Genomic DNA, 27,448 nt, shown 5'->3' with positions numbered 1-27,448 from the left:
TATCACTGTGCCACCAATGCGTATCCCGCCTGGCTCTGCATTGTTTATAGCACTGTGCCACCAATGCGTATCCTCCTTGACCCTGCATTGTTTATACCATTGTGCCACCAAAGCATATCCTCCCTGATCCTGCATTGTTTATAGCCCTGTGCCACCAATGTGTATCCCCCTGACCCTATATTGTTTATAGCACTGTGCTACAAATGTGTATTCCCCCTGACACTACATTGTTTATAGCACTGTGCCACCAATGCGTATACCCCCTGACCCTGCATTGTTTAGAGCACTGTGCCACCAATGCGTATCCCCCCTGGCCCTGCATTGTTTATAGCACTGTGCCACCAATGCGTATCCTCCCTGACCCTGCATTGTTTATACCATTGTGCCACCAATGCGTATACCCCCTGACCCTGCATTGTTTATAGCACTGTGCCACCAATGTGTATTCCCCCTGGCCGTGCATTGTTTATAGCACTGTGCCACCAATGCGTATCCTCCCTGACCCTGCATTGTTTATATCACTGTGCCACCAATGCGTATACCCCCTGGCCATGCATTGTTTATAGCATTGTGCCACCAAGGCGTATCCTCCCTGACCATGGATTGTTTATACCACTGTGCCACCAATGCGTATCCCCCTGGCCCTGCATTGTTTATAGCACTGTGCCACCAATGCATTTCCCCCTTGGCTCTGCATTGTTAATACCACTGTGCCACCAATGTTTATCCCCCTGGCCTATATTGTTTATAGAACTGTGCCACCAATGCGTAACCCCACTGGCCCTGCATTTTTATACCATTGTGCCGCCAATGCGTATCTCCCCTGGCCCTGCATTGTTTACACCATTGTGCCACCAATGCGTATCCTCCCTAACTCTGCATTGTTTATAGCACTGTGCCACCAATGCGTATCCCCCTGACCCTGCATTGTTTATACCACTGTGCCACCAATGCGTATCCCACCTGACCCTGCATTGTTTATAGCACTCTGCCACCAATGCGTATCCTCCCTGACCCTGCGTTGTTTATATCACTGTGCAACCAATGCGTATCCCGCCTGGCCCTGCATTGTTTATACCATTGTGCCACCAATGCATATCCTCCCTGACCCTGATTTGTTTATAGCACTGTGTCACCAATGCGTATCCCCCTGGCCCTGCATTGTTTATAGCACTGTGCCACCAATGCGTATCCCCCCTGGTCCTGCATTGTTTATAGCACTGTGGCACCAATGCGTATCCCCCCTGGCCCTGCATTGTTTATAGCACTGTGCCACCAATGCGTATTCCCCCTTGCCCTGCATTGTTTATAGCACTGTGCCACCAATGCGTATCCTCCCTGACCCTGCATTGTTTATACCATTGTGCCACCAATGCATATCCTCCCTGACCCTGCATTGTTTATAGCACTGTGCCACCAATGTGTATCCCCCTGACCATACATTGTTTATAGCACTGTGCTACAAATGTGTATCCCCCCTGACCCTACATTGTTTATAGTACTGTGCCACCAATGCGTATTCCCCCTGACCCTGCATTGTTTATAGCAGTGTGCCACCAATGCGTATCCCCCCTGGCCCTGCATTTATTATAGCACTGTGCCACCAATGCGTATCCCCCCTGACCCTGCATTGTTTATAGCACTCTGCCACTAATGCGTATCCCCCCTGACCCTGCATTGTTTATAACACTGTGGCACCAATGCGTATCCCCCCTGTCCCTGCATTGTTTATAGCACTGTGCCACCAATGCGTATCCTCCCTGACCCTGCATTGTTTATACCAATGTGCCACCAATGCATATCCACCCTGACCCTGCATTGTTTATAGCACTTTGCCACCAATGTGTATTCCCCCTGGCCCTGCATTGTTTATAGCACTGTGCCACGAATGCGTATCCCCGCTGGCCCTGCATTGTTTATAGCACTGTACCACCAATGCGTATCCCTCCTGACCCTGCATTGTTTATAGCACTGTGCCACCAATGCGTATCCTCCCTGACCCTGCGTTGTTTATATCACTGTGCCACCAATGCGTATCCCGTCTGGCCCTGCATTGTTTATACCATTGTGCCACCAATGCATATCCTCCCTGACCCTGATTTGTCTAAAGCACTGTGCCACCAATGCGTATCCCCCTGGCCCTGCATTGTTTATAGCACTGTGGCACCAATGCGTATCCCCCCTGGCCCTGCATTGTTTATAGCACTGTGCCACCAATGCGTATTCCCCCTGGCCTTGCATTGTTTATAGCACTGTGCCACCAATGCGTATCCTCCTTGACCCTACATTGTTTATATCACTGTGCCACCAATGCGTATCCCGCCTGGCTCTGCATTGTTTAGAGCACTGTGCCACCAATGCGTATCCTCCCTGACCCTGCATTGTTTATACCATTGTGCCACCAAAGCATATCCTCCCTGATCCTTCATTGTTTATAGCCCTGTGCCACCAATGTGTATCCCCCTGACCCTACATTGTTTATAGCACTGTGGCACCAATGCGTATCCCCCCTGGCCCTGCATTGTTTATAGCACTGTGCCACCAATGCGTATTCCCCCTGGCCTTGCATTGTTTATAGCACTGTGCCACCAATGCGTATCCTCCTTGACCCTACATTGTTTATATCACTGTGCCACCAATGCGTATCCCGCCTGGCTCTGCATTGTTTAGAGCACTGTGCCACCAATGCGTATCCTCCCTGACCCTGCATTGTTTATACCATTGTGCCACCAAAGCATATCCTCCCTGATCCTTCATTGTTTATAGCCCTGTGCCACCAATGTGTATCCCCCTGACCCTACATTGTTTATAGCACTGTGCTACAAATGTGTATCCCCCCTGACCCTACATTGTTTATAGCACTTTGCCACCAATGCGTATCCCCCCTGACCCTGCATTGTTTATAGCACTGTGCCACCAATGCGTATCCCCCCTGGCCCTGCATTGTTTATAGCACTGTGCCACCAATGCGTATCCTCCCTGACCCTGCATTGTTTATACCATTGTGCCACCAACGTGTATCCCCCCTGACCCTGCATTGTTTATAGCACTGTGCCACCAATGTGTATTCCCCCTGGCCGTGCATTGTTTATAGCACTGTGCCACCAATGCGTATCCTCCCTGACCCTGCATTGTTTATATCACTGTGCCACCAATGCGTATACCCCCTGGCCATGCATTGTTTATAGCATTGTGCCACCAAGGCGTATCCTCCCTGACCATGGATTGTTTATACCACTGTGCCACCAATGCATATCCCCCTGGCCCTACATTGTTTATAGCACTGTGCCACCAATGCATTTCCCCCTTGGCTCTGCATTGTTAATATCACTGTGCCACCAATGTTTATCCCCCTGGCCTATATTGTTTATAGCACTGTGCCACCAATGCGTAACCCCACTGGCCCTGCATTTTTATACCATTGTGCCACCAATGCGTATCTCCCCTGGCCCTGCATTATTTACACCATTGTGCCACCAATGCGTATCCTCCCTGACTTTGCATTGTTTATAGCACTGTGCCAGCAATGCATATCCCCCTGACCCTTCATTGTTTATACCACTGTGCCACCAATGCGTATCCCCCCTGACCCTGCATAGTTTATAGCACTGTGCCACCAATGCTTATCCCCCCTGGCCCTGCATTGTTTATAGCACTGTGCCACCAATGCGTATCCTCCCTGACCCTGCATTGTTTATACCAATGTGCCACCAATGCATATCCCCCCTGACCCTGCATTGTTTATAGCACTTTGCCACCAATGCGTATCCCCCTGGCCCTGCATTGTTTATAGCACTGTGCCACCAATGCGTATCCCCCCTGGCCCTGCATTGTTTATAGCACTGTGGCACCAATGCGTATCCCCCCTGGCCCTGCATTGTTTATAGCACTGTGCCACCAATGCGTATTCCCCCTGGCCCTGCATTGTTTATAGCACTGTGCCACCAATGTGTATCCTCCTTGACCCTCCATTGTTTATATCACTGTGCCACCAATGCGTATCCCGCCTGGCTCTGCATTGTTTATAGCACTGTGCCACCAATGCGTATCCTCCTTGACCCTGCATTGTTTATACCATTGTGCCACCAAAGCTTATCCTCCCTGATCCTACATTGTTTATAGCCCTGTGCCACCAATGTGTATCCCCCTGACACTACATTGTTTATAGCACTGTGCTACAAATGTGTATCCCCCCTGACCCTACATTGTTTGTAGCACTGTGCCACCAATGCGTATCCCCCTGACCCTGCTTTGTTTATAGCACTGTGCCACCAATGCGTATCCCCCCTGGCCCTGCATTGTTTATAGCACTGTGCCACCAATGCGTATCTTCCCTGACCCTGCATTGTTTATACAATTGTGCCACCAATGCGTATCCCCCCTGACCCTGCATTGTTTATAGCACTGTGCCACCAATGTGTATTCCCCCTGGCCGTGCATTGTTTATAGCACTGTGCCACCAATGCGTATCCTCCCTGACCCTGCATTGTTTATATCACTGTGCCACCAATGCGTATACCCCCTGGCCATGCATTGTTTATAGCATTGTGCCACCAAGGTGTATCCTCCCGGACCATGGATTGTTTATACCACTGTGCCACCAATGCGTATCCCCCTGGCCCTGCATTGTTTATAGCACTGTGCCACCAATGCATTTCCCCCTTGGCTCTGCATTGTTAATACCACTGTGCCACCAATGTTTATCCCCTTGGCCTATATTGTTTATATCACTGTGCCACCAATGCGTATCCCGCCTGGCTCTGCATTGTTTATAGCACTGTGCCACCAATGCGTATCCTCCTTGACCCTGCATTGTTTATACCATTGTGCCACCAAAGCTTATCCTCCCTGATCCTACATTGTGTATAGCCCTGTGCCACCAATGTGTATCCCCCTGACACTACATTGCTTATAGCACTGTGCTACAAATGTGTATCCCCCCTGACCCTACATTGTTTGTAGCACTGTGCCACCAATGCGTATCCCCCTGACCCTGCTTTGTTTATAGCACTGTGCCACCAATGCATATCCCCCCTGGCCCTGCATTGTTTATAGCACTGTGCCACCAATGCGTATCTTCCCTGACCCTGCATTTGTTTATACAATTGTGCCACCAATGCATATCCCCCCTGACCCTGCATTGTTTATAGCACTGTGCCACCAATGTGTATTCCCCCTGGCCGTGCATTGTTTATAGCACTGTGCCACAAATGCGTATCCTCCCTGACCCTGCATTGTTTATATCACTGTGCCACCAATGCGTATACCCCCTGGCCATGCATTGTTTATAGCATTGTGCCACCAAGGTGTATCCTCCCGGACCATGGATTGTTTATACCACTGTGCCACCAATGCGTATCCCCCTGGCCCTGCATTGTTTATAGCACTGTGCCACCAATGCATTTCCCCCTTGGCTCTGCATTGTTAATACCACTGTGCCACCAATGTTTATCCCCCTGGCCTATATTGTTTATAGCACTGTGCCACCAATGCGTAACCCCGCTCGCCCTGCATTTTTATACCATTGTGCCACCAATGCGTATCTCCCCTGGCCCTGCATTGTTTACACCATTGTGCCACCAATGCGTATCCTCCCTGACTTTGCATTGTTTATAGCACTGTGCCACCAATGCGTATCCCCCTGACCCTGCATTGTTTATACCACTGTGCCACCAATGCGTATCCCACCTGACCCTGCATTGTTTATAGCACTCTGCCACCAATGCGTATCCTCCCTGACCCTGCGTTGTTTATATCGCTGTGCCACCAATGCGTATCCCGCCTGGCCCTGCATTGTTTATACCATTGTGCCACCATTGCATATCCTCCCTGACCCGGATTTGTTTATAGCACTGTGCCACCAATGCGTATCCCCCTGGCCCTGCATTGTTTATAGCACTGTGCCACCAATGCGTATCCCCCCTGGTCCTGCATTGTTTATAGCACTGTGGCACCAATTCGTATCCCCCCTGGCCCTGCATTGTTTATAGCACTGTGCCACCAATGCGTATTCCCCCTTGCCCTGCATTGTTTATAGCACTGTGCCACCAATGCGTATCCTCCCTGACCCTGCATTGTTTATATCACTGTGCCACCAATGCGTATCCCACCTGGCCCTGCATTGTTTATAGCACTGTGCCACCAATGCGTATCCTCCCTGACCCTGCATTGTTTATACCATTGTGCCACCAATGCATATCCTCCTGACCCTGCATTGTTTATAGCACTGTGCCACCAATGTGTATCCCCCTGACCATACATTGTTTATAGCACTGTGCTACAAATGTGTATCCCCCCTGACCCTACATTGTTTATAGTACTGTGCCAACAATGCGTATCCCCCCTGACCCTGCATTGTTTATAGCAGTGTGCCACCAATGCGTATCCCCCCTGGCCCTGCATTTATTATAGCACTGTGCCACCAATGCGTATCCTCCCTGACCCTGCATTGTTTATACCAATGTGCCACCAATGCGTTTCCCCCCTGACCCTGCATTGTTTATAGCACTGTGCCACCAATGTGTATCCCCCCTGGCCCTGCATTGTTTATAGCACTGTGCCACCAATGCGTATACCGCCTGGCCCTGCATTGTTTATACCATTGTGCCACCAATGTGTATCCTCCCTGACCCTACATTGTTTATAGCATTGTGCCACCAATGTGTATCCCCCCTGGCCCTGCATTGTTTATAGCACTGTGCCACCAATGCGTATCCCCGCTGGCCCTGCATTGTTTATAGCACTGTGCCACCAATGCATATCCCCCCTGGCCCTGCATTGTTTATAGCATTGTGCCACCAATGCGTATCCTCCCTGACCTTGCATTGTTTATATCACTGTGCCACCAATGCGTATCCCGCCTGGCTCTGCATTGTTTATAGCACTGTGCCACCAATGCGTATCCCCCTGGCCCTGCATTGTTTATTTCACTGTGCCTCCAATGCGTATCCCCCCTGACCATGCATTGTTTATACCATTGTGCCACCAATGCGTATCTCCCCTGACCCAGCATTATTTATACCATTGTGCCACCAATGCGTATCCTCCCTGACTTTGCATTGTTTATAGCACTGTGCCACCAATGCATATCCCCCTGACCCTTCATTGTTTATACTACTGTGCCACCAATGCGTATCCCCCCTGACCCTGCATTGTTTATAGCACTGTGCCACCAATGCTTATCCCCCCTGGCCCTGCATTGTTTATAGCACTGTGCCACCAATGCGTATCCTCCCTGACCCTGCATTATTTATACCAATGTGCCACCAATGCATATCCCCCCTGACCCTGCATTGTTTATAGCACTTTGCCACCAATGTGTATCCCCCCTGGCCCTGCATTGTTTATAGCACTGTGCCACAAATGCGTATCCTCCCTGACCCTGCATTGTTTATATCACTGTGCCACCAATGCGTATCCCGCCTGGCCCTGCATTGTTTATACCATTGTGCCACCAATGTGTATCCTCCCTGACCCTACATTGTTTATAGCACTGTGCCACCAATGTGTATCCCCCCTGGCCCTGCATTGTTTATAGCACTGTGCCACGAATGCGTATCCCCGCTGGCCCTGCATTGTTTATAGCACTGTGCCACCAATGCGTATCCCCCCTGACCCTGCATTGTTTATAGCACTGTGCCACCAATGCGTATCCTCCCTGACCCTGCGTTGTTTATATCACTGTGCCACCAATGCGTATCCCGTCTGGCCCTGCATTGTTTATACCATTGTGCCACCAATGCATATCCTCCCTGACCCTGATTTGTCTAAAGCACTGTGCCACCAATGCGTATCCCCCTGGCCCTGCATTGTTTATAGCACTGTGCCACCAATGCGTATCCCCCCTGGCCCTGCATTGTTTATAGCACTGTGGCACCAATGCGTATCCCCCCTGGCCCTGCATTGTTTATAGCACTGTGCCACCAATGCGTATTCCCCCTGGCCCTGCTTTGTTTATAGCACTGTGCCACCAATGCGTATCCTCCTTGACCCTACATTGTTTATATCACTGTGCCACCAATGCGTATCCCGCCTGGCTCTGCATTGTTTATAGCACTGTGCCACCAATGCGTATCCTCCTTGACCCTGCATTGTTTATACCATTGTGCCACCAAAGCATATCCTCCCTGATCCTGCATTGTTTATAGCCCTGTGCCACCAATGTGTATCCCCCTGACCCTATATTGTTTATAGCACTGTGCTACAAATGTGTATCCCCCCTGACACTACATTGTTTATAGCACTGTGCCACCAATGCGTATCCCCCCTGAACCTGCATTGTTTATAGCACTGTGCCACCAATGCGTATCCCCCCTGGCCCTGCATTGTTTATAGCACTGTGCCACCAATGCGTATCCTCCCTGACCCTGCATTGTTTATACCATTGTGCCACCAATGCGTATCCCCCCTGACCCTGCATTGTTTATAGCACTGTGCCACCAATGTGTATTCCCCCTGGCCGTGCATTTTTTATAGCACTGTGCCACCAATGCGTATCCTCCCTGACCCTGCATTGTTTATATCACTGTGCCACCAATGCATATACCCCCTGGCCATGCATTGTTTATAGCATTGTGCCACCAAGGCGTATCCTCCCTGACCATGGATTGCTTATACCACTGTGCCACCAATGCGTATCCCCCTGGCCCTGCATTGTTTATAGCACTGTGCCACCAATGCATTTCCCCCTTGGCTCTGCATTGTTAATACCACTGTGCCACCAATGTTTATCCCCCTGGCCTATATTGTTTATAGCACTGTGCCACCAATGCGTAACCCCACTGGCCCTGCATTTTTATACCATTGTGCCACCAATGCGTATCTCCCCTGGCCCTGCATTGTTTACACCATTGTGCCACCAATGCGTATCCTCCCTGACTCTGCATTGTTTATAGCACTGTGCCACCAATGCGTATCCCCCTGACCCTGCATTGTTTATACCACTGTGCCACCAATGCGTATCCCACCTGACCCTGCATTGTTTATAGCACTCTGCCACCAATGCGTATCCTCCCTGACCCTGCGTTGTTTATATCACTGTGCCACCAATACGTATCCCGCCTGGCCCTGCATTGTTTATACCATTGTGCCACCAATGCATATCCTCCCTGACCCTGATTTGTTTATAGCACTGTGTCACCAATGCGTATCCCCCTGGCCCTGCATTGTTTATAGCACTGTGCCACCAATGCGTATCGCCCCTGGTCCTGCATTGTTTATAGCACTGTGGCACCAATGCGTATCCCCCCTGGCCCTGCATTGTTTATAGCACTGTGCCACCAATGCGTATTCCCCCTTGCCCTGCATTGTTTATAGCACTGTGCCACCAATGCGTATCCTCCCTGACCCTGCATTGTTTATATCACTATGCCATCAATGCGTATCCCGCCTGGCCCTGCATTGTTTATAGCACTGTGCCACCAATGCGTATCCTCCCTGACCCTGCATTGTTTATACCATTGTGCCACCAATGCATATCCTCCCTGACCCTGCATTGTTTATAGCACTGTGCCACCAATGTGTATCCCCCTGACCATACATTGTTTATAGCACTGTGCTACAAATGTGTATCCCCCCTGACCCTACATTGTTTATAGTACTGTGCCAACAATGCGTATCCCCCCTGACCCTGCATTGTTTATAGCAGTGTGCCACCAATGCGTATCCCCCCTGGCCCTGCATTTATTATAGCACTGTGCCACCAATGCGTATCCTCCCTGACCCTGCATTGTTTATACCAATGTGCCACCAATGCGTTTCCCCCCTGACCCTGCATTGTTTATAGCACTGTGCCACCAATGTGTATCCCCCCTGGCCCTGCATTGTTTATAGCACTGTGCCACCAATGCGTATACCGCCTGGCCCTGCATTGTTTATACCATTGTGCCACCAATGTGTATCCTCCCTGACCCTACATTGTTTATAGCATTGTGCCACCAATGTGTATCCCCCCTGGCCCTGCATTGTTTATAGCACTGTGCCACCAATGCGTATCCCCGCTTGCCCTGCATTGTTTATAGCACTGTGCCACCAATGCGTATCCCCCCTGGCCCTGCATTGTTTATAGCATTGTGCCACCAATGCGTATCCTCCCTCACCTTGCATTGTTTATATCACTGTGCCACCAATGCGTATCCCGCCTGGCTCTGCATTGTTTATAGCACTGTGCCACCAATGCGTATCCCCCTGGCCCTGCATTGTTTATTTCACTGTGCCTCCAATGCGTATCCCCCCTGACCCTGCATTGTTTATACCATTGTGCCACCAATGCGTATCTCCCCTGACCCAGCATTATTTATACCATTGTGCCACCAATGCGTATCCTCCCTGACTTTGCATTGTTTATAGCACTGTGCCACCAATGCATATCCCCCTGACCCTTAATTGTTTATACTACTGTGCCACCAATGCGTATCCCCCCTGACCCTGCATTGTTTATAGCACTGTGCCACCAATGCTTATCCCCCCTGGCCCTGCATTGTTTATAGCACTGTGCCACCAATGCGTATCCTCCCTGACCCTGCATTGTTTATACCAATGTGCCACCAATGCATATCCCCCCTGACCCTGCATTGTTTATAGCACTTTGCCACCAATGTGTATCCCCCCTGGCCCTGCATTGTTTATAGCACTGTGCCACAAATGCGTATCCTCCCTGACCCTGCATTGTTTATATCACTGTGCCACCAATGCGTATCCCGCCTGGCCCTGCATTGTTTATACCATTGTGCCACCAATGTGTATCCTCCCTGACCCTACATTGTTTATAGCACTGTGCCACCAATGTGTATCCCCCCTGGCCCTGCATTGTTTATAGCACTGTGCCACGAATGCGTATCCCCGCTGGCCCTGCATTGTTTATAGCACTGTGCCACCAATGCGTATCCCCCCTGACCCTGCATTGTTTATAGCACTGTGCCACCAATGCGTATCCTCCCTGACCCTGCGTTGTTTATATCACTGTGCCACCAATGCGTATCCCGTCTGGCCCTGCATTGTTTATACCATTGTGCCACCAATGCATATCCTCCCTGACCCTGATTTGTCTAAAGCACTGTGCCACCAATGCGTATCCCCCTGGCCCTGCATTGTTTATAGCACTGTGCCACCAATGCGTATCCCCCCTGGCCCTGCATTGTTTATAGCACTGTGGCACCAATGCGTATCCCCCCTGGCCCTGCATTGTTTATAGCACTGTGCCACCAATGCGTATTCCCCCTGGCCCTGCTTTGTTTATAGCACTGTGCCACCAATGCGTATCCTCCTTGACCCTACATTGTTTATATCACTGTGCCACCAATGCGTATCCCGCCTGGCTCTGCATTGTTTATAGCACTGTGCCACCAATGCGTATCCTCCTTGACCCTGCATTGTTTATACCATTGTGCCACCAAAGCATATCCTCCCTGATCCTGCATTGTTTATAGCCCTGTGCCACCAATGTGTATCCCCCTGACCCTATATTGTTTATAGCACTGTGCTACAAATGTGTATCCCCCCTGACACTACATTGTTTATAGCACTGTGCCACCAATGCGTATCCCCCCTGACCCTGCATTGTTTATAGCACTGTGCCACCAATGCGTATCCCCCCTGGCCCTGCATTGTTTATAGCACTGTGCCACCAATGCGTATCCTCCCTGACCCTGCATTGTTTATACCATTGTGCCACCAATGCGTATCCCCCCTGACCCTGCATTGTTTATAGCACTGTGCCACCAATGTGTATTCCCCCTGGCCGTGCATTGTTTATAGCACTGTGCCACCAATGCGTATCCTCCCTGACCCTGCATTGTTTATATCACTGTGCCACCAATGCGTATACCCCCTGGCCATGCATTGTTTATAGCATTGTGCCACCAAGGCGTATCCTCCCTGACCATGGATTGTTTATACCACTGTGCCACCAATGCGTATCCCCCTGGCCCTGCATTGTTTATAGCACTGTGCCACCAATGCATTTCCCCCTTGGCTCTGCATTGTTAATACCACTGTGCCACCAATGTTTATCCCCCTGGCCTATATTGTTTATAGCACTGTGCCACCAATGCGTAACCCCACTGGCCCTGCATTTTTATACCATTGTGCCACCAATGCGTATCTCCCCTGGCCCTGCATTGTTTACACCATTGTGCCACCAATGCGTATCCTCCCTGACTCTGCATTGTTTATAGCACTGTGCCACCAATGCGTATCCCCCTGACCCTGCATTGTTTATACCACTGTGCCACCAATGCGTATCCCACCTGACCCTGCATTGTTTATAGCACTCTGCCACCAATGCGTATCCTCCCTGACCCTGCGTTGTTTATATCACTGTGCCACCAATACGTATCCCGCCTGGCCCTGCATTGTTTATACCATTGTGCCACCAATGCATATCCTCCCTGACCCTGATTTGTTTATAGCACTGTGTCACCAATGCGTATCCCCCTGGCCCTGCATTGTTTATAGCACTGTGCCACCAATGCGTATCCCCCCTGGTCCTGCATTGTTTATAGCACTGTGGCACCAATGCGTATCCCCCCTGGCCCTGCATTGTTTATTGCACTGTGCCACCAATGCGTATTCCCCCTTGCCCTGCATTGTTTATAGCACTGTGCCACCAATGCGTATCCTCCCTGACCCTGCATTGTTTATATCACTATGCCATCAATGCGTATCCCGCCTGGCCCTGCATTGTTTATAGCACTGTGCCACCAATGCGTATCCTCCCTGACCCTGCATTGTTTATACCATTGTGCCACCAATGCATATCCTCCCTGACCCTGCATTGTTTATAGCACTGTGCCACCAATGTGTATCCCCCTGACCATACATTGTTTATAGCACTGTGCTACAAATGTGTATCCCCCCTGACCCTACATTGTTTATAGTACTGTGCCACCAATGCGTATCCCCCCTGACCCTGCATTGTTTATAGCAGTGTGCCACCAATGCGTATCCCCCCTGGCCCTGCATTTATTATAGCACTGTGCCACCAATGCATATCCTCCCTGACCCTGCATTGTTTATACCAATGTGCTACCAATGCGTTTCCCCCCTGACCCTGCATTGTTTATAGCACTGTGCCACCAATGTGTATCCCCCCTGGCCCTGCATTGTTTATAGCACTGTGCCACTAATGCGTATCCCCCCTGACCCTGCATTGTTTATAACACTGTGGCACCAATGCGTATCCCCCCTGTCCATGCATTGTTTATTACACTGTGCCACCAATGTGTATCCTCCCCTGGCCCTGCATTGTTTATAGTACTGTGCCACCAATGCGTATCCCCCCTGGCCCTGCATTGTTTATAGCACTGTGCCACCAATGCATATTCCCCCTGGCCCTGCATTGTTTATATCACTGTGCCACCAATGCGTATCCCCCCTGGCCCTGTATTGTTTATATCACTGTGCCACCAATGCGTATCCCCCCTTGCCCTGCATTGTTTATTTCACTGTGCAGATCATATCATTGGTGCAGATTTATGTACACAGATTAATATATATATATATATTTTTTTTTTATTAAAAACTTCTTAAATATAATATAAACTCAACTGTAGCAATATTTTAAAATAAACAGCGATAAACAATAAAATTTGCAAACATTCCAACATTAAACATAAAACATGATTCATGCTGTCTATGTATTGTATTTCATTCGATATGACAAACCCAAGGGAGCGGCCATTTATTACCGGATTCTTGGAGCTTTATCGCTCTCACGTGTGTCTTTGGAGAGTCAAATCCAGGGATTATAAAAATAAGCACAAAAGGGCTTCTGCGATAGAGGACATGGTCACATTCAGCCTCAGGTTCCATGATGAAGCACGCCCCGTGGGTAAAAAATCAGATCCAAAACCTCAGGACCGTGTATGTCAAAGAGCGGAGGAATGAGAGTGATTCGCGGCATCAGGAGCGGGGGCGGATGAGCTGTATAACAGTACCCTTTGGTACTATCATCTGTTGGAATTCCTCCATGAAGCAGAGCCCCAGAGAACATCTCAAAACCTGTTAGTGGATACGGTCCCCGAAGATGAGGCATTGGAGAATCCTGGGAGTATCTATGTTGTAAGTAAATATTAGTTCATTATTGGATACTGTCCTCCTGTGAAGAACACAACAGGCCATGTTGACAGAATCTATTTGTCCACACAAAGGTTTATAGCCGTTTGGACTATCCGGAACCGTCTGCACATTATCCCAAACGCATTTTCAACTATTTGCCGTGCCCTGGATAGGCGATAATTAAAAATGCATTTCTCTTTGGTCAGTCCCCTTTGTCCATATGGCTTCAATTAATGCTCAAGTAGAGCAAATGCCTCGTCAGCCACAAATACATAGTTCAGGCCATGCTTCGTAACCGCTGATGATGGCAAATTCAGACGTTTGGTGGAGAGTCTGTCATAAAATTCTGTTTGTTTGAAGGATCCAACATCTGAAGAATGGTAATTTTTTCCCACATCAACATAAATAAATTCATAGTTCGCATTTACCACCACCATCAGCATGATACTGTGAAAGCCCTTGTAGTTGAAATAAAGGAGCCACTGTGGGCAGGCGGGGTAATGCGTATGTGTTTCCTATCGATGGCTCCTCCACAATTTGGGAAATTCCAACGGCAATCAAATTCATCACCAATGGTCTGCCAGTCCTCAACCGTTGTTGGAAACTTGAATAAAGCAAAAATAATAATTATACTTTACTGTATATTAACATTAATCTTTTCTCTCTCTCCTCCTACAGACTTTTATGCCTGAGTTGGAGCGGAGTACTAGCCCGAATTTACCACAGCCTCCAGAAAGTGGTACAGAAGTGCCTGAGGCTCAGAGATGAGCCCGAAGAGTGCAACGCTGGAGCCACCCCACCCCTGATCCACTCTTGCAGCAGGTCAAACAGGCCCTCTCCAAACCAACTGACCAATTTGACAGCCTGGGATCCCATGTTGCAAGTAGTATCAGGGTCATGGAGGAGGAACAACAACTACATGCAGAACGCATCATTTATGAAGTTATTATGCAGGGAAATATAAAAAAGCTATCAGGCACATCAAGGGTAACCCAAGAGCCTCTACTCCCATCCTCAGCTCCTTCGTACCATGAGTATATGGAATCCCATACATACCCACCACCAACCTTCCTGGCCACAGAAAGAATAGGGCCAACCCAATCCCACCCCACACCCACTCCCACTTACAATAGACCCGAAGCCACCTACCCCTCCACATCCACCACTTCTGAGGTTTTGTATAGTGCCATGTTGGTGGAGGAGGATGAGACTCCCCAATTCCATAATTTTTGAACGTACATTTATATTACATTATCAGCCAGTTTTTTCTCTCCCAATACCTGCTGCATGGTATGCGGTGCGGATGATGCGGATTGGACAGGGTCACTAAATGCAAGGCGCAAGGACAGATTGTTGTTTGCCGGGGCCTCAATCTGCAATTGCGCCATGTGCTTCTTGGCCTGTTCAATCCATCATCTGACACACCGTATACCATGCAGCTGACTAGCTATTGGGCGACAAAAAAATGGCTGATATACCAGTTATTTTACTGTTCTAAATATATGTGAGTTCCTGTAAAGGGACAACATTTTTAAGAAGGTTTTTTCTTCTGTATCAGCCAGTTTTCTCTCTCCCAATACCTGCTGCATGGTACGGATGATGCGGATTGGACAGGGTCACTAAACGCATGGTGCAAGGACAGATTGTTGTTTGCCGGGACCTCAATCTGTACTTGCGCCATGTGCTTCTTGGCCTGTTCATTTAGTCATCTGACACACCGTATACCATGCAGCTTGCTATCTATTGGGCAACAAAAAACTGTTTGATATTAGGGGTGTGCACCGGACACTTTTCTTGTTTTGGTTTTGGATCTGGATCTTTCTTCGTGTTTTGGATCTGGATTGGGTTTGCCAAAACCACTCTTCCGGGTTTTGTGTTTTGTGTCTTGTGTCACAGAATTTGGTTTTTATTTTGTTCCTACGCTATTATTAACCTCAATAACATTAATTTCCACTCATTTCCAGTCTATTCTGAACACCTCACACCTCACAATATTGTTTTTAGACCAAAAGGTTGCTGGATGACTATGCTAAGCGACACAAGTGGGCGGCACAAACACGTGGCCCATCTAGGAGTGGCACTGCAGTGGCAGACAGGATGGCAGCTTGAAGAACTAGGCCCCAAAAGGAGCTACGCAGTGATTTATCGCTTCACACATCGACTGCTGCTGCTGGGCACACAGGGCGGGAATTAGGAGAGAGATGGGTGCCGCAGAAGCTGATAGGAAGTTGTTCGTGGGGAACTTAGATCCCAGGGCCACCGAGGAGATCCTGTTCGAGCTGTTTCTGCAGGCTGGTCCTGCAATTAACGTTAAAATTCCAAAGGACAAGGATGGAAAGTCTTGGATAAAGTTCAGTTTATAGTGCTGTAAGGGTTGTTACTCACTGTGCCTTACTGAGTCTTTCATAATAGATAATGGGAGCCACAGTACACTTTAGGATATCACTGTGCCTGCGGTCACTGCTCCCTTTGCTACCAAGGGATATTTACCTTAAGAAAGCAAAGCAACCAGCTACCAGTCTATAGTAACCAGTGGTGTGCATTGTATGTGACTTGGGATTCATGCTGTTTAATGAACTGGTCAGAATAACAGCCTGCATAGTACACAGTTAACCTAATTGAAATACTTTACCTCTTTTAACTCAATCCAAGAACAGAACTGTGATATATATATTCTGTTAGCAGACAATCAAGAGAACAGGGTGTTACTCCCTTTGCATACAGTTATGAAGGACAGAACAGTTATACATATATATATTCTACCATCCGGAAGTCATTGAAAGCAACGTGACCATTAGTCTGGATACATTTAAGATATCATCTCAGTGCCACCACCTTGTGGATAATAGTAATACGTTGACATTCCCAGTCCAAAGTGTGGAGAGAACTCTTTTGCTTTCTGCCTGTAGCCATTAAGACTTTGGTGCAATATGTGTTATTGAGGGAGACTACATTAAGGGAAAACTATCTGTTGCAGAACTTCCTGATATTTCCTAATGGTAATGCCAGATTGTTAGATTATTTGTGAGATAGTAGAGCGTTTATCATCATTGCATTATTCTTTGTAAAATTGCTATAACTTATTATGAAAGGTTAAACTATACTGTGTGTGAAGCTGAGTTTACTGTTAACAAAGTCATATTGCTAAACTGTGTATTTATATTGAATTAACATTACAGTGATCTACCATTCAGGCAAAATAAAACATTCTGTCACTGTCCACACGTGCAGTGACTTGTCAGGGGTTTTTGGGGGGTTCCCATCTCTCTACCTAACCACTACAGAATCCAAGAGCAGCAGCAGGTCAAAGACTATTTGAAAGGCCGGGATTGACGACTTCTGTAGGGAAACAAGTACGACTCACCTACCAACACCCCACCACTAGTGACTTATTACAGATATACCAGTTATTTTACTGTTCTAAATATATGTGAGTTCCTGTAAAGGGACAAAAGTTTTGAGAAGGTTTTTTTCTTCTGTATCAGCCAGTTTTTTTTCTCCCAATACCTGCTGCATGGTATGCGGTGCGGATAATGCGGATTGGATAGGGTCATTAAACGTATGGCGCAAGGACAGATTGGTGTTTGCCGGGGTCTCAATCTGCACTTGCGCCATGTGCTTCTTGGCCTGTTCAATATGTCATCATGTATATGGTGTGTATACCATGCAGCCGGCGACAAAAAACTGGTTAATATTACCAGTTATTTTAATAAACAATCCATGTTGGTTTTAGTAAACACTGAAAAGCAGCCATGTTGGTTACGCTTAAGTTTCTATATTTACAACGTTATTTACAGCCATGTTGGTTGTTGCATGTACCAAATGTGAAAAATAAATATTTCTTTTTTTTTATTTTCACCAAAAAAAAATGTTGTGTTTTACTCACCTTAAAGTACTGGAACTTTAGCACTTTTACAATGGCATCACAGGTGTCCGTGATGATGCACCCCAACGCCTTGGTGGAAATGAGGGTCCCAAACTTTAGGTCTTCGGAAGACCGTCCTGTAGCCAGGTACCTCAGGGTAGCCACCAACCTCTCCTCACCCGGAATGGCCATCCTCATGCTGGTGTCCTGCCTCTGAATATATGGAGTCACCAGACGCAGCAACTCCTGGAAGGTGGCGACATCCATACACAGGTAGTTGCGATAATCGTTGGGGTTGTTCTCCTTAATCTCCGTCAGCAGGGGCATATGGGAGCGACTCTCCCTCCTCGTCAGCCACTCCTTGGTCCAGCACGACCTCATGCTCCTCCTCTTATCAGCTCCTTCACCTTTCAGCCTCAGATAGCCATAGGCTAGCAGAAGCTTATGGCGATAGGAATCCATCAGCAGACGATAGAAAGCAGACAAATAAAATACTTTGTAAAAGGCAAGCCTTGACACAAAGCAGAGCACGATAGCACTGTACAGCGTTCAGCAGGTATAAAACCAAACCTCACGAGTCACAGAGCAGAGTATGCACAGACCTAAAATGGTAGCTGCCTTTTATACCCCCTACTTAAGCCCTCCCATATTCTGATTCCAGCAGATTCATCGTGAGGTTTATGTGCAGTAAACGATCAATCATTTACAAATTGCAATTGTAAACTCCGCATCGTATCGTATGTACAATCGTACCCCATTTGACCACATTGTATTGAGAATTACAAGGGAAGAATCTCAAGGGAAATCGTATAACACATCGTTACGTTTCTAAATTGCACCGTGTATGGCTGGCTTAACTGTTCATTATTGTGTTTTGTTTATTATATTCTTCATGACTTTTCCTGATGTTATTGCATTAACATTGGCTCTACTAGTTTGTACTATGTTACTTTTGAACTGGGTGGTTGCAAAGCCAGATTAAGACCCCCAGTGAGATCCACCCATACCCCCTATTTATTTACGCTATATTTGTTATCAACATTATTTAAATTTTTACCTCCCCAATTCAACGTTATGACAAACATATACATGTTAATGCTTTTATTTCAAATCTGCATGATAAATATAAACATGAATACAGTAGAGGTTGTGGTAACGGCATTTATGAAGTAATACGTGTGTTGGAAAGATCTCCTTCCAATTACTATCCAGACAACTGGCTGGTGGTGTCTGCTTGAAGGGAACTGGCAGTGCATGTAGGGGCGCAGTTTTGTCTTGCTTCGTGCAGATTGGAGCCCAGGAGGAGCTATTTGTGGTGGATAAGCCTAACAAGCTTGACTCATGTGGGATGCTGAGGGAGACACTCCTCATACAATTGTTGTCTGTTCTGTGGATTCTGCTTGGTGATCGGAGCTCACCGGAAGACTGCTCTTAGGTCCCTGGGCTGGGTGCTAGTCTGTGGGTGTTGAAATTCCTTTCTACCTCTACAGAGCCTGTTTGTTGTGGTGAGCGCACATCTATGCCCTGCTACTGTGACTAATTGGCATTGTGAGAGGACCTCTGTGCTCCTGGGAGACTGACCCATGACTCTAAAATACACATATACCCCCAGACCTGCATGTATATTTCTGCTGCCATTAGACTTCTGCTGCCTTTACTATGGCAAAATCAATTACGCCTCTGTGGCTGCTAAATTAGAATGCTATTCCCATACGTCTACTACTCATTGCCCAGTGGCTGGTGACCACCAGAGTTTGTCTATGCTGCCAGCGTTGCCTGCTACTGACATGGGAGTGTTGACACCACAACAGATCACCTTGCAGTAGGTCCCAGGCGCCATGAGTGCCAGTGAGAGAATGATTAAGGACAGGATTGGCAATGTGCAGTCTGACTTATCCGTTATATGTCAAGATTTGCAATGGGTTTGTGAATGGGTTGGTGAGGCAGAGACCCGCATCTTTAACTTAGAAGACTTGCACTCTCTTTTAAAAGTGCTGGTGAGCACCCTGGAATCACAGATGGCTTTTGTACAACAAAAACTATTGAATATGGAGAGACGACTTCGGCGCAATAAAATGCATTTTGTGTGATTACCAGAGGAGGAAGAGCCTCACCCTGAAGAGTTCCTGGATAAATGGCTGATTACTACCTATGATCAGGATGTATTTACCCCTTATTTTGCAATGGAACATGCCCATCAGATTCCCACAATAGCTTTACCATCTGGTTCCCTCTACGCACATTTATAGCAATATTTCTTCTTTATCAAGACCGGGACAATGTCCTGAGACTGGTCCATACACAAAGTCCTTTGGAATGTAATGGATGCAGTATCTTTGAGTTTTTTTACTTCTCTATGGATGTGCAAAATACCCGTTTAATTTCTTCCTATCAAGAGGTGTCTAAAGGACCTTAATATACCATATGCTATGTTCTTCCCATCTGATAACCGCGAGGTGTTTTGGATATTATTTTTAAACCTTACTTATTATAAGAAGAAATGGAATAATTCACACCAATACCAACTTTAAAATAAATGACAATGTTTTACTTGAAAAGCAAATGAATTATACATGTATTATGGCATTAATGTCAAAGCAGACTTACAACATAAAAAACAACAAGTTCAGCAATAGTGACAAAATGATTATGTGCAATGCCTAGCAGAGATACACAAGGTGACAGTCAGCCCATGTTTATACTTACAGCCCAGCGCCCCGCGACTCTCACGACCTACGATCTCTCCTGCTCAGCCCGACTGACCGACCCCTCCCCTTTTTGATCAATCTTTTATATATTTTTCTCTCTGCTACTGACATATTCTAAAATGGCGAATATTAATTAATTAATTCAATATTCATGCGCACTAAACATTTCACTGATAATATGTTTTAATCATAACAAAACCTATAATCTCCTTTCTATGTTCTCAAAATATTGGTGACCGCTTATAGGCCAAGGCTGTTCTGATTAGCTCCCTTTAGACAGATCTGAGACCTACTGTCTCCTAGTCTGTTAGTATTAAACTAACCCTTGATTCTGTCTTGGCTAGTAAAGAAATAGTTTTCCACAGTTCTGATTTATACCTATTTCCGTAATAACACTTATACCTTTCAGATCAAACAATATTAACCAATAATAACTGTTGCTTTGTTGCTTCAGACACACACCTGCCTACTTTAGAGAGAGGGTAAACCTCATCTCTAGGCCTGCGGCCATTCGACACATGTCGGTCCTCCGCAACTTACAACTAATATATATTCTAAATCATTTCTACGTACTTTTAATTGCAATGAAAATAATAACGAAAGACATAAGCATGCATATATTGGTGAATTGCTGAAGGAATATGTACGGTCACATATTCTGGCGTTATCAGTTCCATCCTCATGAAATTTGAGGGGTCTTAACTCCGAAAAAAGTTCATATCTCTGAAGAAAGTTCATATCTCTCATAGGTGGCATCGTCTGATTTCTTCTTAATGCATTGGAACATCTTCTTGAAGCATTTCACTAATATATAGAAAATCAACAACATTATCATGACAAAAAATATTAATCTTCCCATTGCGTGCATAATGTCGCCAAACCAATTTCCCACCCATGCAAACCACGTGCTGGGGTTCAACCAGGTGAACCAACTGTCGGGAATCACACCTTCACGTTTATTTCGTTCCGCAAATTCATTTTTTACCTGAGTAATTTCATTTAACCTTTCTTTTATTACTTCTTCTGCATTGGAAGAATTTGAAATGTAGGTACAACACTGTAACCCATATACCGTCTGTAATGTCACACAATATCCTGAAGTTGCCGCTGTAAAATAATCCAACACCATTCTATGTTGCATTAATTCTGTTTTTATGGCCTGAAGTTCCCTTCCCACAACTCTAAAAGTACCATCATATATGTCTGTGATATTATTTATTAGATCTCCTAGTTCCTGTATCATTCTTTGATTTGCAGTTATTCCCCATGTATCAAATGTTATTATATTACCAAATCCCAAACCAACCTTGTACCCTTGTGACAATGAAAAAAGATGTCTGTACCTCTCATGTACTATTTTTATTTCCCTTTTTCCCTTTTTTCCCTTTTCCGGGAGTGAATGTTGCATATATGTTTCTTTTAGATCCTTATGTTTAATTACCACGGCATCAGGTAGCAATGTTCCTATAAAACATATTCCAAAAGAGTTTACCGGTAACCATTTATAAGCCCTCTGTCCACACACGTAATATAACCCCTGTGGAAATGTCCATGGTCTATTAGACAATATGTTTGAAAAAGTATCATAAGGAACATTGCAACGGGCACTCTTTTCATCTGTACCTTTTTTCCCCTGTGCACACTCCACCATACGATGATTGCATGTTTTATTGTACCCCAACACTCCTTCTGCCATTACACATTTCACCAATTCATTTACACATTCTTTATTGTTAGGTTTTGTGTATTTAATCATTTCTAAAAGAGCCTTTCCCCACTCACGTTTGGTTTTAAAAGGACCTTCCTGCAAGACTGTGTTACACACGCTGGTTCCCAAATAGGTCCCTTCAGCTCCCTCTTCCCATACCGTTTTGTTAATGTATGTAATATTACCTTGGTTATACCTCTGATACTTTGTTAATTTTAAACCCATGGAGCCATTCACATTATAAGGTTCAAGTGTGTGGGTTCCACATAACGAGTGAAATGTTGTTTGATTTGAGTGTAATGGAATAGCCATTAACCCAACATTCCCTGAATGGTATAGTAGATGACTGCATACCCAACAATCAGTTAACCTTATTGTTTTCCCAATCAACTCATGATAGGTGTCCAGTGAAGAAGTGTCAGTTTGTATAGAGGTACTATCTTTACACCATTGTACACACCTTGTTTCTGGATTTAGACCACAATATTCACATATACACCTTGGAATTGGAGACAACACACATTTTTTCCCTTCCATTACGGCTCTTCTTCTCCGATCTTTTGCCAGATACCAGGTTGCAGTATTTAAATTTTTAATTACCTGTATTTTCTTTTCAACCATTTTAAGACTTTTTACCTCTGTCTTTGGACCATCCTCTGATCCATACCTATACCTGGGAGTATCAGTAGTAAAAGAAGTGTGTGTGTCTTTTATGATGTCCCCTACAATCATGGATTTTAAAACAGGAGTGGAGGCTACCATCATAACCCCAGCGGTACCCCTAGGATATCTCTCCACACCGTCCTCATCGGTCACCAATGCTTGCCAGCCATTATGCAAAAATAAAAAATTAAAAAATGCAACAAAAATAATTGTCCCAATCAATGAATACACAGAGACTTGATCACCGATAGCCATCTTTCTTTTTCTTTGTTCACAACCCGCAGAAACATCACAAAGGATATTTCCCGATTCCGTGAACCTTATCTTGGTTGTTTGAACTATGACTTTATTCAGGCCCATCGCCAAATAGCTTTATTAAATTGAAACCACAGTCAATGTCTTTATCTGCGTCCCCTTTTGCTGTAACTGGCCTCACCGCTGGGTCGGAAACCTTCTTGCAGTGTGCTGCATGAATCCAATTGTCTTTTTCAGCCACTTTTAGGGACGTCGAGGTGGTTAGCAGAACCTGGAACGGGCCTTGCCACCGATCTACGAGACAACCAGAACGCAAGAAATTTCTCACCATTACATAGTCTCCAGGCTGGACATCATGACAAGGTCCCTCTGGGAGTCCTTTCATAAGCTTTCCTTGCTTTTCTTGCAACGTTTTCAGATGCTGTGAGAATTGTACAACATAGTCCGTAGTTAAATCATGTGACAATGACAAGTCTACTGCTGGACTTACAATCATGTTAGGCAATTTTCCAAAAAGTATCTCATAAGGTGACAAGTTAAGTGGCCGTTTCGGAGTGGTGCGGATGCTATACAAAACCAGGGGCAAAGCCTCCAGCCAATTCATGGCAGTCTCCATACCCATCTTAGCTAATTTATTTTTAATAGTCATGTTAACTCGTTCAATTCGCCCTGATGCCTGAGGTCGATATGGCGTATGCAAGCTACTTTTTATACCCATATATTGACACATTGCTTGAAATACCTTCCCTGTAAAATGTGTACCTCTATCACTTTCAGTAACAAATGGTATACAATATCTAGACACAAATTCCTGTACCAATTTCTTTGCTGTGAATGACGCAGTACATGAGACAGCGGGAAATGCTTCTACCCAACCTGAAAACATATCGGTTATTGTTAAGACATACTGAAAATTTCTTACTTTAGGCATTTGAATAAAATCAATCTGCAATCTTTGAAACGGACCAGTGGAGGGAGGAATGTGGGATGGTTCTGTGGGAATCAATTTCCCAGGATTCGCCCTCAGGCAGATGAGACATAAGCAAGACTTACCCTCTGCGTAAGATGAAAACCCAGGTGCACACCAGTAGCTCCCAATAATTTTACACATTCCCTCTCTTCCTACATGGGTCATCCCATGGGCAGCTTCCGCCAGCGCTGGAAGGAGGGATCTAGGAGCCACCGGTCTACCCTTACCATCTCCCCCAGACCATCACCCTCTTGCACACATCCCTTCATCCTCCACATGGCACGTTCCTGTGCAGTGCATACCTTCTGCGCTTCTATTAGCTTTTGCTGATCTATAGTCTGAAAAATATTAATTTTTACAGTGGTGTGATTCACGACAGCTGCCATTCTGGCGGTTTCATCCGCCCTCTTGTTACCCAATGACACAGGGTCATTTCGTGAGGTGTGAGCTTGACACTTAACTGCTACCTGGGCAGGGAGTTGTATAGCCTCAATAAGCTCTTTTACTTGTCCGGCATGAGATATTCAGGCACCCGAAGCAGTCAAGTATCCCCGCATAGCCCATATCATACCAAAATCATGCAGGACACCATAAGCATATCTGGAGTCTGTAAAAATGTTAACCGTCGGGCCCTCAGCCAGGTGACAGGCTCTGGTAAGAGCCACCAGTTCCGCAACCTGAGCTGAGTAAGGTGGGCCCAATGGACCAGCCTCCAGGATCTCTGTATCAGATACTACCGCATATCCCGTACAGAGTAATCCTGTTTCATTTTGCCTGTGACAACTGCCATTCGTGTAGAGTGTAAGGTCCGCTCCACTTAGTGGTGTGTCAGAGATGTCTGGTCTGATGGAGAAATTTTGCTGCAAATATTTCTCACAATCATGATCCAAATCCTGATACTCTCCGGACTCCATCCTCTGGGACTCTTGAGTCACATAAGGCAGCAGAGTAGCAGGATTCAACATTCCGCACCTGACAATGGTCAGGTTCGGTGGAGCTAGGAGCATGAGCTCCCAGTGAGTGAATCGTGCACTTGAGACATGTCGTGTCTGCGAGGAGTTCATGAGAGAAGCAACAGCATGAGGAACAAACAGTGTAAGGGGATGCTGCAATACAATATCCTGCACTTTCTCCACTAAGGCTGCAGCAGCCGCTACAGCTCTCAAACATGTGGGTAAAGCGGAAGCCACCCTGTCAAGTGTACAACTATAATACCCAATGGGTCTATATGATCCCCCATGTTTTTGTGTCAAAACTCCCAAAGCAGCGGATTGTTGTTCATTACAAAAGAGACAGAAAGGCTTAGTATAATCTGGAATACCTAATGCTGGTGCCTCTGATAATGCTTGTTTAAGAGCCTCAAATGCTGCAATGGATTTGTCAGTATGTTGTACTCTGTCAGGGAGATTTTGTGAAACCAGGGACTGAAGTGGAAGGGCCAGTGCCGTAAATCCTGCGATCCACTGTCTACAATATCCACAAAGACCTAAAAATGTACGCACCTGCTTTTGGTTACAAGGAAGTGGGTGCTTGAGAATAAACGCAACCCTTTCTGGTGTAAGATGACGCTTCCCCTTTGTAAGGCAATGACCCAAATAAATTACCTTGGACTGGCAGGGCTGTAGTTTATCCTTTGAAACCCTATGTCCTGTCTCAGAAAGATATAGCAGCAACACAAAAGTATCAGTAAGAGACTCCTGCAAAGAGTTTGAACACAGCAACAGGTCATCAACATACTGAATCAGCACTGAATTACCTTGTGGCAAAAACCCTGCCAAACAATCGTGTAATGCCTGAGAGAAGATACTAGGGCTATGAATGAACCCCTGACTTAATCGAGTCCACGTATATTGGACTCCTCTGTAAGTAAAAACCTTTGTATGATTGGAAAGATACCAATCTCTGCTTCTGGTTTAAGGGGATACTGTGGAATCCGTGGAAGTCTCACATTTGGTTTCAGTTCAATATGTACTGGATTTACCTGATGCATGAGCCCAACCTCCTGTAGATCAGTGGTCCAAAGGTGCTTAGGAACCTGCGACAACATTCGGGTAACCACTTCAGGAAACTGCAAAGTACTTACAAACATTAAATGGTTAGGCAAGTGCAAGGTATCCAGGGCACCCTGAGTCTGATGATCCTCATAAGGCATGTCAAGGAAAATACCATCCGGGGTACAATAAATCACACAGTTCATTTTCATGAGCAAATCACGTCCCAATAAATTAACTGGTGCTTGTTCAGCTAGAATAAAAGCATGGTCACATGTTAGAGGCCCTATCGTTGTTGTTACAGGAGAAGTAACAGGGTAATTATGTGACTGTCCAGTCACCCCCACTGCGGAGATGGTGTTAGCTGACAATGGTAAAGCATGTAAATCATTAATTAGCGATTTGGCACAACCTGTGTCAATCAAGAATTTGTAATCCTCCCCCTGTATGGTAAGATCTACAAATGATTCTGTTACTGGATCTACTGAAAAAACATTTTGAACACAGGCATGGCCCTCCCTTCAATAAGGGGGAAAAGGCCTTTGCTGGAAAGGGGCAGCATGTGGGTTAAAAAAACCTCTCCTTTTGGGCTGTGTGGGTTTAAATCTGCAAGGGTTACTACGGAACTCTATGCGAGGATCCCACTCTGTCTCTTGTGAAGGGGGATCATCCTGAAATACAGGGCCTCGCCCTCGCACAGGGACTTTACAATATCGACTAATATGTCCCTGTTGGCCACAATTATAGCATGCACCAGGTAAAGGCATGCGCTGACGGGTTCCCCAGGGTTTTACTCTTGATGGTACTGAATCCCATCCTTGATACTTCTGGAGTTGGCGTATATCCTCAATAGAGGTATGTGGACTCGCGTTATATACATCCACATCATGCTTTTTCTGTAAATCTTGTATCTGCAGATTTAATAACTTAGCTTTCTGCGTGTCTTTTTGCCTGGTTGTATTAGCATCATGTAAAATAGCCCGTTCAGTAATAACTGTCAGGGTCTCAGCCCTCCATGCAGGGCTCTCAGTCTGTAATCTAGTCTTAATAGGCTCAATCAGTCCCTCCACCAACACACTTACAACCAATGCTCTATGAGCCACACTGGTGTGTATGTCCTCAACACCTGTGTAAGATTTAATCTCTGTGATTGCCCTGTGGCAGTAATCTCTTACCGACTCCTGTGGCATCTGCTTAATAGTGAACAATTTTTGCCAATCCACTCTGGGGGGA

This window comes from Taudactylus pleione, unplaced genomic scaffold (assembly GCF_031769625.1).
Source record: "Taudactylus pleione unplaced genomic scaffold, aTauple2 ptg000181l, whole genome shotgun sequence".
NCBI lineage: Eukaryota > Metazoa > Chordata > Amphibia > Anura > Myobatrachidae > Taudactylus > Taudactylus pleione.
This window is presented reverse-complemented; position numbering follows the sequence as displayed.